Genomic DNA, 16,728 nt, shown 5'->3' on the forward strand with positions numbered 1-16,728 from the left:
ATCTGCCAGCTGGGCCCATCCCCTCCTGTGATGGCTGCTGACCTGCATAGTTGAGATTGTGAATGTGAGTTCTGAAGCCAGGCTGCCTATGTTCAAATCCCAGCTCCTCCACTTATCAGCTGTAAAAATTTGGGCAAAATATATGTGCTCCATCTGACAAATAGGGATAACTTCAGAGGGTGTTTGTTGGACTTGAATACATTAACACATGAAAAGTGCTTGGCGCTTGGAAAATATACAATAAATGTTACTTTTTATTTTGTATATTCTTTCAAGTGGAGCTGTTTGCTACTTCTTCTTTTTCTTAGAACGTTCTGCCTAATGCTAAATTTCCTTACTTGGCTTCGCCATAGTAATTTGCCTTAGAAAAAGATTAGCACAAATGGACCATCGACGTGTTCCGGGATGCTCATTTCTACTTTCTAAGTGTCTTTTTTTCTTCCACATTTATTGTTTAGCTTCATGTTATGATTTTATTTCTTACTGTGACTAAGTCAGTTGAACAGCTCTTCAATCATGTTCTCTGTATCCATCTCTAATGGAGAGAGAGAGGTTTTTAGATTCTTTAACTTTTTGTTATGGAAAAATTTTTAAACATTAAATAATGTGAAGACAATAGTTTGATGAATTGCCCTGTGCCCATCACCCAGCTTTAACAAACATCCATTCTCCAATCCAGATGAGTTTGAATTTCCAGATATCGTATGATTTCATCTGCGATTTTTCAGTGTAAATCTCTACAAGGCAAATGCATTTGTATCACATAATCTCTATGTCAACAATAATTTCTTATTATCATCAGCTATTTTATCAGTGTTCACATTTCCTTGACTGTTTTATATTTTTTAAGCAGATTAAATAAGGATTCACACATCAGTTCTTTCTCGCTCATTGTACTATTGTTCTCTAAATACTTTCCTTCCCAGATGGTCATTCTAAACAAAAATGTAGCAACTTCTCAGTTTAATTTTTTACTTTGGTATATAGCTTCATGGTTTTTGTTTGTTTGTTTGTTTGTTTTTAAAGGAGGTCACTTACAATATTAACATATGCATGCAAATTTGTCAATCAGTGAAGGGTGTTTACAGTGACAGTTACTCTTGAATATCACAAGTGCTGCAAAATTAAGGAGCACTGTTGTCAACAGACTCTGAAAAGAAATAGATACTTTATTTTTGTGACAGTTAATTGTTTTATTCCTGAGATGACAATATTCTTCCTTATTTCAGGAAATATACTGTTAGCATATAAGGTCTTTTCTAAACCTGCATGAAGGGAGGGTGGTCAATTGTGCTTTATAGACTATGGGGTCACTAGAGAAGTAAATTATTGTAAAATAGAGTTGCAACACTAAAACAATAAAAAATAAAATGTAAGCTAGTTCCCCACAAAGTTTTAGTAATTCTCACTATTATAAAATATGATGATTGCCTCAAAATATGAATAACAAATTCTTCCAAACCTTTGCAAAAATAAGAAACCCATACACAAGAGAAGTACTTAGACACAGAAAGATATCAGTAATAAAATGAGAAAGAATATTCAAGAATTCTTGTAAACCACATAGAAAAAAGAGAAATTTTATTTCAAGAAAACTAAATAAAACAGATATTTTATATATAGGAGTTTGTGTTTATTTAATATGGTGTTATTAATTACATATCATCATATATATATAATTAGTAATTTTTCAACTTGGTTCTTTCAAAGTTATATAATTATTTATAACAATGCAGCAAGTGTGCTATAATATATATATTTTTGTTACCTATTCTTAAATGGATATATTTGAAGCACTAAAATGTCATGTTACAGCTCACCCTTATGGGAAGTCAGTGAATAATATAACTGAGTTAGTTGTATTAATAAAGTATCACACATAATTTGTATACATTTCATCCAAATATCCCTAAAGTATATGCCAAGAAGAGACTAGATTGAGCACAGAAATAAAGTTAAGCATTGCCTTTGAAATCTCCTCATCATTATATTGTGAAAATTTCAAAGCAGAAAAGGCAAAAGAATTTTCTAGCAAATATAGATATACCCACCACCCAGATTGTACCATTAACATTTTATATACCTTTTCTATCACATATCTTTCCTCTCTTCATCCCTTTATCCATCCATCAATTCATCGTATTTTTTTATTCATTTCAAAATAATTTCCCCTGAACACTGCAGCATGGATATCACTAACTTGATTTCAACATTTGTTTATAATTCTTTTTGTTTTGAAGCAAAAATTACTTGCAGTGAAATCCACAAATCTTACGTAGTGTAACATTCAATAAGTTTGGCATACAACTGTGGCAAACCCTAATAGAGATGAAAAATATCACTACATCTCAGGGAGTTCCCTCAAGCATTTCTATAGATCTCTACCTACTCCCTAGAGTCAACCACTGTTGTAATGTTTCTCTACTATAGATTAATTTTACATATTCTTTTTCGAGAATTTGAAATAATACAGCATGTATTCTTTTGCATAAAACGTTTCGTTTTTTTTTTTTTTTTTGTATTATTAGTTTCAGGTACACAAGACAAAGCAAAACTTAGACGTTTATCATTTACATCCCTCACACTGTGTGAACCCCCCTCCCCCTATCCACTATCCCTCTGTACATTCCCCAAATTAATTTTCAAACCCCCATGACCATCTTGTGGTTACCGACTATTTTTCAAAACCTCTCACGTTCCCCTTATCCCCACCCCCCTGCCCATCTAGCAACCCTCAGTTTTTCCTCTATGTCTCCAAAACTGTCTCTGATTAGTTCATTCACTTATTCTTTTCTTTAGATTCCGCATATAAGTGAGATCATATGGTATTTGTCTTTCTCTTTCTGACTTATTTCACTTAACATAATGTTCTCTAGGTCCATCCATGTTGTTGCAAATGGTAAGATTTCTTTCTTCTTTATGGCTGCGTAATACTCCATTGTATAAATGTACCACAGTTTCTTAATCCAGTCATCTACTGATGGGCATTTCGGTTGTTTCCAGGTCTTGGCTATTGTGTATAGTGCTGCAATAAACATAGGAGTGCATAAAGATTTTTGAATTGGAGTTTTGGATTTCTCCGGATAGATGCCTAGGAGTGGGATTGCTGGATCATAAGGTAGTTCCATTTTCAGGTTTTTGAGATACCTCCAAACTGTTTTCCATAGTGGCTGCACCAATCTGCATTCCCACCAACAGTGCACCAGCGTTCCCCTTTCTCCACATCCATGCCAGCACTTGTTATTTGTTGATTTATTGATGATAGCCATCTTAACTGGGGTGAGGTGGTATCTCATTGTGGTTTTTATTTGCATTTCTCTGATGGTTAGTGAGGTTGAACATTTCTTCATATGTCTGTTTGCCATCTGTATGTCCTTTTTAGAAAAATGTCTCTTCATGTCCTCTGCCCATTTTTTAATTGGGTTGTTTGTTTAAAACGTTTCGTTTTTGAACAATGAAAACTGTGTGTGTTTTCAACCACAAATAAAGACTGTATATGATTTCACTCATGTGGGATATAAAACAGAAACTAACACATGAACAAACAAACTCGTAGACACAGACAACAGTATGATGGTTACCAGAGGGGAAGGGGTGAGGAGGGTAAAGGCATTGAAATATATGTGTTGAAAGTAGACTAGACTTTGGGTGGAGAGCACACAATGCAATATACAGATGATATATTATAGAATTGTACACTTGAAACTTATGTAATGTTATTAACTAATATTACCACAATAAATTTAATTTTAAAAAGTATATATAGCAGGTATTTGGCATCCATTTCTAACTCTATTTCTTTAAAGAAATAATGTGACTATATCATATTTAATTTTATTTTTTATGCATTTTATATTTTTACTTGCTCTTACTGAAAGAGTTCACTGATGATCTATATATACAGGCTCAGTTCAGTTTGAAGCATAGTATGTAGATGGGATGACAGCAATGCAACTGGGGAAGACTTTCAGATGTGCTTTGTTAAAAATTCTTCAAAATGGCGTGCACCTCAGTGGGGAAAAATATTGTAATTATGAAGTGTGCCTTCCAAGAGCACCATATGTAAATGGTCTTCATGTATGCCATAAATTTACCATCACTGCTACAGTTTGAAGTCTTTACTAAAGGTAATAACAGAACTTGAATGGCCAGCCACTTAGTGGAGAACCAAACAATAAAGGAGACTTGTATTTTTTAGACTTGCTAGAGTCTATTGGGGAAAAAGCATCACTTCTATTCATTTCTTTTCTATATATTCCAAAGAATAATTAATATAAAAATAGTCAGTCCTTATGAGGAGTTATTATGATATTTGATTCTTGAAAGTTCTTTTTCTCATTTGTTCTTCTCTGAAAGATACATCCAGGGGAGAAAAATGTAAATCTGCTTGTATAAGCAGCCCCGACTAGTTGCAAAGAAGCAATATGGTTTGATACGATTTATTGCTCTGGGGTCAGCATAGCATGGTAGTTATATTCATGGGCTGTAGAGTAAGATTCTCTTGGCTTAAATCTTGGTTTTAATTCTTACTATACAACCATAGAGAAGTTTCTCATCCTCTCTGGGCCTTAGTTTTATGGCAGCAATAATGAAAATACTGTCTCATAGGATACTGGGCCATACATGCTTCATAATATATGAAAGCACTGAAGTACTGGAGCTAGGAATATTAGAAGCAATCAATAAGTGTTAGCTATATTTTTGGTGCCAGTTGTGACCAGATTCCCTGTAGTTTGTATGTCATATATGATTCTTTTCCCATTTATTTACCAAGGTCTGAAATTTTTACATATTAGTATTTACTTCTATATGTAAATATGGCTAAATTTTTAAAATCACACAATCATTTTAAGTCCATATTTTGATATTTTGAGTTTGATTAAGAGATCTCCAATTATAATGTTGAGTGTAGCATGCTTGAATGAACACAAGATGATAAACAGTATTTATAATTATCTTCTGTATAAGAGAATATAGGAATGAATATTGTGCCTTACACTGCAATTCTTCCGTGCTATTTTTCTTGATAAGACTGGAGCTCAGTGCTTCAGAAGAATTTCCTTGCTGCCAAGATTTTATTTTCAGCAGAAATAATGTATCAATTTTCTTTAAAGAAAGAACCGTACCTTGACAAACAAAAAATACCGTATGATTTTACTTATATGTGGAATCTAAAAAAAATAAAAAATAAAAAACAGATGAACAATAAAACAAAACAGAAACAGATTCACAGATACAGGCAACAAACGGATGGTTGCCAGAGGGGAGAGGTTGAGGGGATGGGTGAAAAAGGGGAAGGGGAATAGCAGGTCAAACTTCCAGTTATAAAATAAATAAGCGATGGGCATGTAATGTACAGCACAGGGAATGTAGTCAACAATATTGTAATTTTGTATGGTAACAGATAGTTACTAGACATTATGCTGATCACTTCATAGTTACATAAATGTTGAATCACTATGTTGTACACTGGAAACATATAATATTGTATGTCAACTATAAAAAAGTTTTTAAAAGTACGTTCATGAAGATAACTTATCACCCATGGTTACTCAGTGTATTATAATTTTTGCACTGTTGTTTTCAATTATCCTCCATAACTTCAAGACAAGTCCTGATACATGAGAATTTTTCTAGTAAGTACACCATAATTATCTAACTTTGATCTTATATTTATTCATTGTACATAGGATGCATCTAGATTTAAACAGCTTACATGTGGTCCAAGATTCTCATTGCAATCCAATACATACCTCTTTTTGTTATATTATTTTGCAATGTCCAGTCTCATTTTTCTTCAGAATCTTTTCTAGACAATGAACTGAAATTCATAAAATTTGCAAAAGAAAAAATATTTTAAGACTATTACCACTTTCAAACATGGGAGTGCAAATAAAATAGAAATCTAAAATTTATTAAATAGAGTTTATTAATCCATTTTTTATTAAATGAGGAATGAATCGTAACTTTTCATTTGCAAGTAACCAATCAATATTAAAGAAGGAAATTTTACGTATGACAGATATTTATGAGTTAATGACTGATGCTTCAATAATTGCAAGTTTCCACATCTGATTGATGCCATTCTAAGTAATTAGTAAACCTGGAAAGTCAGGGCATAATGACTTAAGCTATTTTTGAAGCAAACACCTTTGACATAGGACACATCCATTCAATCACAAAGTATTGTTTATTTGGTCACTATGATGCTTCATAACTTTTCCCCATTCAGGTTTTATTTTTATATTAAACTATTATAATATTCTACAAGCTCTCTGCCTCTAGTTCTCACTTGCCAATATAGTCCTCAAAATGCCTCCAGCGTTAATACCTTCAGTGCACAGCTTGAAAAATATTCAGACACTATCAATTGCTTATATGCTAAAATAAAAAGATTATAAAATTATACCGTTTTTTTCTTAACAGCTCTGTTTCTAACTATCTTAAAATATGAAACCTTTATTCCACATCATTTCACATGGATGTGTTTTGTTTTATTTTGTAGGATCTGGAATTCCAGATGGCAAAACTTGAATTTTAAAATAAATATAGAGTGAATGGAATGTTCTCAGTTTGAATTTATTTCAGTCTAAATGATGTATGGTTACTGCTAAGAGATTTTGGAGACTTTACACAAATTGTAGAGAGAATCGTTCTCTCTACATGCCTACTTTATCAAGATCTGATCCCAGTCCAATTATAATATAAAGTCATGCAATTGTTTTTGGACAAAGGATTTCAATTTGGTCAAGTGTAGGCATCTATCACCATGACTTTAGTTTCCCTGGACCATATTACCCTAGCCTGAGTCCTAAATGCATTGCTGGACTCCTGGGCATAAATGAAATAAATATTGCTGTGTCATTCCCTTGCCAGACCACTTAGAGTACTAACATTGTGTATTTTTCTTATGATAATTCAATGGAACAAGAAGAAAGTACTGTCACCAACTTTCCAGTCCCTCAAACTTGCAATTTTCCATATTTGTTCCATAAACTGGATTATTCCATATTTTAAATATATTCTCCTACAATGGATGCTGCTAGTCACTGATTTGGCATTAATTGAATATGGACCTTTAACTTTTCTATCTCATGAGAAATGTGTGTGTTACATGCTGTTGAGTTGGCTCCAACTCCTGGCAACCCTGTGAATGAGTGATGCCCACAATGTCCTGTCCTTAAAATGAGAAGTGAAATAATAAAGGCAAATCTGAAGGCATCGTTGAATAAGCAAGTCATGCTTGACTAAAATGTCTGCCAAACATTCTCACTTGTTCACAGAATTTCCCCTCCTCTCTGTCATATGTTTTTCATCCCTGGTTCATTTATGCTAAGGCCATACATAATATCCAGGAAGATCTCTCCTCTAGTTGGTAATTTATAGCTAAGATTAGCTTATTTGATACAGGGATACACTTCTGTTGGTTCAACTGCTTCTCTTTTCTCTCTTGCTAAGACGAAGTAATAGTCTAATAGTAAGACAGAAGAAAAAGTTTCTGTTTTTTAGGACATTTTACCAATTTATTTTATTTCATTATCAAGTAAATATTCTACACTTAAATTATATTGGTATTCTCATGATTTTACCAAGGTGTACTAATCAAAATAGTATGTACAGTTCACCTGAAGCTGAAGTAGAATAATATTGTATGTCAACTATAATTACATATACTGGGGGTGCCAAAAAAATGTATACACATGACTTGTATTCATCTTTTGTTTTTGGTATATATTGAGTATTAAAATTTTTGGACACACACACACACACACATTATGGGTATACACACATGCGTATTATTTTATTACTAGGCTTGTTTTTAAATCTTATTTTTGATTTATTCATTTTATACCAGTATTATAATGTGAACTTACATACTTGTACTTTTATAGACTATTTTTATACCTGGAAAGGCTAGCTCCATACTTCTCTTGTTCTCAAATATGTATTTTTGTTAATGTCATAAATTTTTACTTCTGTGTATAATTTATAATATATTTTTTATTATGAAAATATACTTTTGTTGATATTATGTAAATCTTAGTTGAATTTAGAGTAGTATTACCATCCTCACATATTTATCTTCCCACGATGGCACATTTAATATATATTCAATTCATTAATGCTCTTATTTGTGCCTTTAATAAAGTATTAAAATCTCTTTTATATAAGCCATAAACGTTATTAAGTGGATGAATTTCCCTAATCAAAAATAATCACTAAGTACTTGTAATATCAATATAGTATTCAAAAGCAAAGGATAAAATGTAGAGCAAATACAGACATGGGCTCTGTTCTAATGAAGCTAACAACTTAGTGGGACAGATTTTGAGTAAATAAACACACAAATAATTATACAGATGAGACTGAAAGATGCTACAAATGAGTGGTACATAAGATATTATAACAAAGAAATTTGGCCTAATCATAAGACAATATTGATTATTCTGTGATTATTGATTACTCTAGGGTTTAGTTACCTTGAAAAAGTAGAACTAAGGATACTTCAGGTAAAATAAATAGTCTATGCATATGCTCTGTAGAGAGTGGGATCACAGAAACCGTTACAGTGCATACCAATCTGCCCAGAGAATTCAAGATTTATGCTTGTTGTCCTAAAGTAATTATTTATAATACTATCTACTCTCATTCTTAAAATTATCCTTGTTTTTATGATGTTATATGGTAACTATATTCCTGAGTCATTCAGTGAACTAAAAGACAACTGCGATGGAACATAGAGAGTGAGAAACTATGTGGGGTAGACAGCCATGGACCAAGTAAGGAACGTCCTTATAAACTATGCTAAAGATTTTTAAATATATTAAATCTAGAGTATTGAGTAATAAAAAGTAAAGGTATGGTAGGTTTATAAAATTTATGTTTTGAAGAGAATATTATGGAAATTGATTTGAAGAAGACAAAGGTGCAAGGGGCATATATAGTTAGATCACTTGGAGGCAAGGAGAGAGTGTGTGTATGTGTGAGAGAGAGCAAGGAGGGAAACGGGAGGGAGGGAGGGAGGGAGAGGATATTAGTTTATTGTCTTGTATTAGATGGGCTGTAATGCAAATATAGAGAAATATAGTAATTCACTAAGTGGAGATAATCGGTGGCAGTTAAATAACACAGATAATACACATGATTCTTGGGTTTATTTCACTAGACATCAAGTGCCAAGAAAGACAACAATATTAAAGTATCTGATTTTTAATTGATGTTGGTAAGGATCAGGGTTGGGAAGCTAGAGTCTGTTTGGAAATGTTATGTGCTAGGTATTTTTCAAGATATCTAAGAAGAAATGTCAAGTAAGAAGCTTAAAATATGGACCTAGATATGTGATGTTAGTATTAATATATAACTCTTGCTGGTATATAATAGAACTGTGTTAACTTTGTATTCAGCTTTCTTATTGAAGTGTTCTTTTTTTTTCCTGGTGTTTTCTCTCTCTCTATATATATAGATATATATTTTTTGTAATATCTGGGTAAGAAAGCACACCATCTGCAGATAATTTCAATATTGAATTTTTAATATTTATGTCTAAATAGGTTTTCTTGCATTATTGCTGTTATTTGGCCAGGACATCCAAAGAAATGTTGAATGAATAATAGAAGTTATCAGTCATCCTTGTCTTCCTGATTCTATTGAAAATCATTCTAATTTTTCACTCTGAAGGATGATACTTGCTGAAGGTTCTTATAAGTTCTCTTAATCAAGTTAAATATGTTTTCTTCTACTTGTAGTTATTTCTTTTTCTCCTGTGCATTGACAAATCTCTTGATAGATGTACAAACCCATCTCTCATTTTAACCAGTTTGGTTATCATGTAATAATCTCTTAGTACAGTAGTGTATTATGATAGCTTTTTTTAGTGAAGGATTTTTGCTCCAATGTTTGTAAGGGATACTGTCCTAAAATATTCTCCTGTGTGTGAGATAATTTAGAATAATGCTACTATGCTCATTTTACTGATTTGGGTGGGAATATTTCATTTCTTACTAGCTACTAAACAGTTTATCAAGGAGTCAGTTTTTGTTGATATTCTCAATTTCACCCTTAAAAATGATCAGTCAGGTACCCATTTGGGTACACATCTTTCATTTATTTATTTATTTACCTATAGAATATAGTCATTTTGTTCAATTTCTTTACATTGTCTTGAGTTTATCACCATATGTGTCTTTGCAGGAAATCCTACATTTAAACAAGTTTTTATATGTTTATTATTAAAAATTATATATTCTGCTATATTTTGAAATAATTCATTTTGAGATTATAATTGATTTAGATCTAATTATACCTTTTGAATAAATTTATAGTCTATGAATTTTGAGCAGCTGTTTCTTTGCTTTATAAAACTAATTTATCTTACTCTCTATATGTGAAGACATTTTTCCCATTTCTGATTTCCTACTATTATTAAGTGTTTATAGATTTATTCTTTTAAAAGCTGTCTATTTTTTAAATAGTATGAAGACATGTTGAATTCAAGCCATGTGTAGGCTCAGTCCAATATCCTAGTCATTTTGTTTCATTTTTTGATGAATAATGCCCACCATCTTTTGTTCCCTTTATTAAATTCTCTTTCAAATTCTTTGACTGATGCCCTTACAGTTAATTTTTAACTGTCCCACCGATAAATTCTATAAATATTTTTGTTTTATTACATCTCAGAGTTGGTGAATCTAATGTCAATAACAATATGATAAAGTATAGGATGCTATCATTTTCCATTTTTATCAAAACACCAGCTATCCACTGACATCTTCAACAAGATCACCTAGGCCTATGCCATTGTTGAAAATTCAAAAATTGAATTGATAAAATTACTCATATAATTAAAACAGCAAATGAGAAAAATACCCTGAGGAAATCCTTAGCATCAATTTTAAAAGCTTTTAAAGATTATAGTCTAATAATTTAAAACAAATGAATGAAATAGCTCTAAAAAATACTTACCCTTAGCTGTCATAACTGCAGCTATTATCAGAACAATGAAATAAAGGAAGGCAAATACAACTGCAGCAAGGCACCACGGAGACACTGTCCGAGAGAAAAGAGGGCTATTATAATGATCAGCGAAAACAAGATTCAGGAGTTGGAAAGAATTTTAGTCAGAATATGCAACCTACCTGTACTGAAATCTAAGCCCATGGGAGCAACACATTGTAAGGAAATATACCTGTTCATTCTTATTTGTTCTTTACACAGCAGTTTAAGTCACCACGACCAGTTAAAAAGTGTTGGCATAAAAGATGAATTTTGATTCAGAGATTAATCCAGGTATATTTATTGTTACGATTAGTTCATTAAAATATTCAAGCAAAAACAAAAAAGGAATCTAGAGTTTTAAATGTTTTTTTTAACCTTTTGTCGTCAAAATCCTGGTTCTTTTTTTCTTCTGAATATTTGAAGAACAACGAACTGTGAGCTCTGAGTATGTTACACTTTCCTCACAAAGCTCTAGAAAATATATAAGAAAAATGCATGCAACAACTATAATTAATGTACATACATGATGCATAAACATAGAATTAAAATCATGTTAGCAATAAACAGAAGTTGTCCTATTTTATGTTTATAAGAAAGTTTTACCATTAGGTCAATCATGTAGTTGGTTTGTAAAACGTAGCAAGTTTATTTTTTAATTCTTAGTTTCTTCATCTATAAAATAGGGATAATAACCATATTCATTCATAGATGTATTGTGGTGATTAAGTTAATATACATAAGTCAATAGCATAATGCTTAAAACAATAATCATGCAATAAGTGTTATTTTTGTAGTACTAGTAATAGTAGTAGTGTAGAATAGTAATTGGAAAAATACAATGGCCAATAGCATCAGAACTAACACTAGTTGTGGAAGCAAGAGTAGAAATAGAAAAATTATTTTAAATGCCTATCTTTGTTTCTTTCTATAGTTGAATTTAATCTTAATGCAGGGAGCATGAAAAAAATAATCTAATTCTCATTATGTAGATAAATCCTCTTGGCAACATATTGCATGTACTCCTTCAGTGTAAGTGAAACAGAATTCACAGCCACCAAGTCAATAACATTTTCCCAAATAATATTAAATCTAACCCCACTGTAAATATTGATGCATCAAACAATTATTGCCTGAAATTTAAATCCCTTCAACTGGAAAATTTTAAGTTCATAGTGACAAAAGATTTTCAACTCCTCCTCTAAAAGTATCTGTCCATGAACTTTGCTGTTTATAATATTATTTTCTCATCAAATAAAGGAATTACGTAGTAATAACAGCAATATCTCATTTTACCTGTATTTGTCTCATCAAAGTCCATTGGCAAAGGATGAAGGTCAGTACAGGGGCTGGAGAGAGTTAGTGTCTCTGGTTCCATAGTTTATATTGCATGGATCAGATGATGAGCAGAGGGTCAGAATGAGAGAGGATCAAGGAAGCAGATCTCAATATTACCACATCAGACAGGATGTTTAAATTTAATATGTAAATTAGTTTTCACACTAAAATAAAAGGCAATGTAACCTAGTCCCTATACATTAAACTTGTCTGTCTTCTATGTGTAATGAAACACTTGTTTATTTCCAAAGTTAAACTTTAAAATTATATTAACCATGGTTTCTTTTCTGCCTTGTTATTTTTCTAAAACAATGAATAAACGATGAAGACTAAAACATTTTTATCCAACCAAATGATATTTTTAAATAAGATTGTAACAGATAATTTTGTAATTTCTAATTCTTAGTGATATCTTTTGTGGTTTTAAATATCCATGCCTATTTTAAATAATTCACACAATATTAGATCATATCCTATAGAAAATGAAAATGACATACAACCCTGTCCCCTCAATATAACCATTGTTAACATAACTATTCATAACTTTTCCTAATTTTTCATGTGACTAACAGATATTTTCTTTAAAAAAGTAAAAGGAACAATTCAACTATCAACAAATTAGATGATGAAATACACTATAATGTATTTTTATAGTAAAACATATTGTCATTAAATGTAGATGAGAGAGTTCTGCAAGTTTTGATATAAATATTTTCTATGATATATTAAGTGGGAAAAGGATTCACATTATTGCATATTATCACTTCATATTATATTTGGTAGGAAAAAATGCTGTTATACATGTACTTATAACGTAAAACGTGCCTAACCTGCTAGTTTAAGATTGCAATGTAATAATACTTAAGTCACTAATTTGGTAAATTTTTACTTTACATATGTGGTTTTCTATTTTTTATTACTGTTTTTAATGAACATAATTTATTTTTATCATTAACAGGATTAATGTATGCATATGTGAAATTTTATCTTTAGTCTAACCTGTGCTGAGATATACACACCACAGTGACCACAGGGAGCACTGCCCTTACTTTGATCAATATAAATACTTCAAAGCAAAAGTATATAATTTGACTGGGTAACCATAGAATGTACTTGGGTCTTATTTATTTATTTTTTTTTTAAGAATAATGCTGGGGAGTTCCCTTGATGGCACAAACACAAATTAGGAAAATGTTGTTTCTACTAAAATTGTATTGGGGAACTGTGTGTTTTTCCAGGACCCATCAGCTTCAAGTCAAGTCATTGTTTTCAATCTAGTTGTGGAGGGCGCAGCTCACTGACCTATGTGGGAATCTAATCGGCCACCTTGGTGTTATGAGCATTGCGCTCTAACCAACTGAGCCAATCGTCACCTGGGTCTTGTTTAGGAAGATGGAAAAGATACTAATCAATTTCAGACATTAATAATTTTAGTACACATGCATTAAATTCTAGAGTAAATGCTGAAAGGATGGCAAGAAAGTATAACTTCAAAAATTGTAGAGAAAAATATAGACTGAGAAAAAATAAATAAATCCAAAAGAAGCAGGAAGGGGGGTGGGGAACCTGAGAATAAGATAAATAGCACAAAATTGTGATATTGATTAAAAATAAAATATGTCAATAGTAAATTCACTCTCTAAATGATCCAGTAAAAAGATAAACAGGGCCGGCCCCGCAGCTCAGGCGGTTGTTGCTCCGTGCTCCTAACTCTGAAGGCTGCCGGTTCGATTCCTACATGGTCCAGTGGGCTCTCAACCACAAGGTTGCCAGTGCAATTCCTCGAGTCCCGCAAGGGATGGTGGGCAGCACCCTCTGCACCTAAGATTGAACATGGCACCTTGAGCTGAGCTGCCACTGAGCTCCCAGATGGCTCAGTTGGTTGGAGCGCATCCTCTCAACCACAAGGTTGCCGGTTGGACTCCTGCAAGGGATGGTGGGCTGTGCCCCCTGCAACTAGCAACGGCAATTGGACCTGGAGCTGAGCTGCGACCTCCACAACTAAGACTGAAAGGACAACTCAAAGTTGAACGGCACCCTCCACAACTAAGATTGAAAGGACAACAACTTGACTCGGAAAAAAGTTCTGGAATTACACACTGTTCCCCAATAAAGTCCTGTTTCCCTTCCCCAATAAAATCTTTAAAAAGAAAGATAAACATTATCACGTAGTTTTTTGAAAAAATTTAAATATTATGTGTTATTTGCCAAAGGGACATCTAATAGATAAGGATGTGCAATGGTTGAAATAAAAGATCTTTGCAATGAGTTTGCTGCCAAAACACAAGTGTAGTGAAAACCACCGCTAAATCTAACCCAAAATGGGAAAGGAAAAGACTCACATCAACATCATTGTCATTGGACACGTAGATTCCAGCAAGTCTACCACTACTGATCATCTGATCTACAAATGTGGTGGGATCGACAAAAAGACCATCGAAAAATTTGAGAAGAAGGCTGCGGAGATGGGAAAGCGCTCCTTCAAGTATTCCTGGGTCTTGGATAAACTGCAAGCTGAACCTAAGCTTGGTGTCACCATTGATATCTCCCTGTGGAAATTCGAGACCAGCAAGTGTTATGTGACCATCATTGATGCCCCAGGACACAGAGACTTTATAAAAAACATGATTCCAGGCATATCTCATGCTGACTGTGCTGTCCTGATTGTTGCTGCTGATGTTGATGAATTTGAAGCAGGTGTCTCCAAAAATGGGCAGACACACTGGGTATGAAACAACTAATTATTGGTATTAACAAAATGGATTCCACTGAGCCACCTTACAGCCAGAAGAGATATGAGGAAATTGTTAAGAAAGTCAGTGCCTACAATAAGAAAATTGGCTACAACCTTAACACAGTATCATCTGTGCCAATTTTCTGTTTGGAATGGTGAAAACATGCTGGAGCCAAGTGCTAACATGCCTTGGTTCAAGTGATGGTAAGTCTCCATAAAGATGGCAGTGCCAGTGGAACCATGCTGCCTGAAGCCCTGGATTGCTTCCTGTCAAAAAGTAATCCAACTGACAAGGCTTTGTATCTGTCCCTCCAGGATGTCTACAAAATTGGTGGTATTGGTACAGTCCCTGTGGGCCGAGTAGAGACTGGTGTTCTCAAACCTGGCATGCTGGTCACCTTTGCTCCAGTCAACATTACAACAGAAGTAAAGTCTATTGAATATACACCATGAAGCTTTGAGTGAGGCTTTTCCTGGGGACAGTGTTGCCTTCAATGTCAAGAATGTGTCTGTCAAAGATGTTCGTTGTGACAATGTGGCTGGTGACAGCAAAAATGACCCATCAATGGAAGCAACTGGCTTCACGATTCAGGTGATTATCTTGAACCATCTAGGCCAAATCAGTGCCAGATATGCACCTGTCACAAATCTCACATTGCTTGCAAATTTGCTGAGCTCAAGGAGAACATTGATCATCATTCTGGGAAAAAGCTGGAAGATGGCCCCAAGTTTTTGAAATCTGGTGTTGCTGCCATTATTGATATGGTTCCTGGCAAGTACATGTGTGTTGAGAACTTCTCTGACTACCCTTCTCTGGGCTGTTCTGCTGTCTGTGACATGAGACAGACAATTGCTGTGGATGTCAGCAAAGCAGTGGACAAGAAGGCAGCTGGAGCTGGCAAGGTCACCAAGTCTGCCCGGAAAGCTCAGAAGGCTAGATGAATATTATCCCCAATACCTGCCACCCCAGTCTTTTTTAATGAAAATTTATTGAGGTGACAACCCCTTAGTCTTAATCAGTGGTGGGAGAACCGTCTCAGAACTGTTTGTCTCAACTGGCCATTTAAGTATAATAGTAAAAAACTGATTAATGATTGTAATGCATCATAAAACCTTCAGGAGTAAAGGACAATGTTTTGGGGACCATTTTTTTTTTTTTTTGGTGTGTGGGTGTCTGTATGTGTGTGTGTTATTAAGTTATTAGTTTTTAAAATCAGTACTTATAAAAAATTAGTTTATTGGGGTGACAATGGTTAACAAAATTACAGATGTAACTTTAATAAAGTTTCAAATGTATTACAGAATTGTACACCTGAAATCAGTACTTTTCAATGGAAACAACTTGACCAAAAATCTGTCACAGAATTTTGAGACTCATTAAAACAAAGATTCATGAGGAAAACAAATGTTTATATATATATATTAATGCAAACACATCAAATTAAAGCAATCATAGCTCTTAATATCCAACAAAATATACTTTAATTCAAAATGTAGTATTTAAGGTAGGTTTTTAAATAAAGTTTCAATTCAACAGTAATGTATCACAATTTTAACATAAACTTTTAATATAACTTTGAAATATAGTAAGGACAAATAATATATATCTATAGCTATCTATAATATAATTTATATACATATATAAAGAGACAGCATGCAATAAA

General features: G+C 33.1%; 1 non-coding gene and 1 pseudogene across 1 annotated transcript; one reads left to right on the forward strand and one right to left on the reverse strand.

The window, feature by feature from the left end:
- Positions 1 to 3,988: 3,988 nt before the first annotated feature.
- On the reverse strand, positions 3,989 to 12,510 carry LOC141570139 (uncharacterized). Its single transcript, XR_016021153.1, has 3 exons — positions 12,289 to 12,510; positions 10,963 to 11,466; positions 3,989 to 5,821 (listed from the first exon to the last, which is right to left on the reverse strand). It is a non-coding gene; the product is annotated as an uncharacterized LOC141570139 (transcript).
- Positions 12,511 to 13,363: 853 nt separating this feature from the next.
- Positions 13,364 to 16,244, forward strand: LOC109435532 (elongation factor 1-alpha 1 pseudogene; annotated as a pseudogene).
- Positions 16,245 to 16,728: the final 484 nt, after the last annotated feature.

Source organism: Rhinolophus sinicus, chromosome 1, assembly GCF_057876585.1.
Source record: "Rhinolophus sinicus isolate RSI-liver-muscle chromosome 1, RSI-T2T, whole genome shotgun sequence".
Taxonomy (NCBI): Eukaryota; Metazoa; Chordata; class Mammalia; order Chiroptera; family Rhinolophidae; genus Rhinolophus; species Rhinolophus sinicus.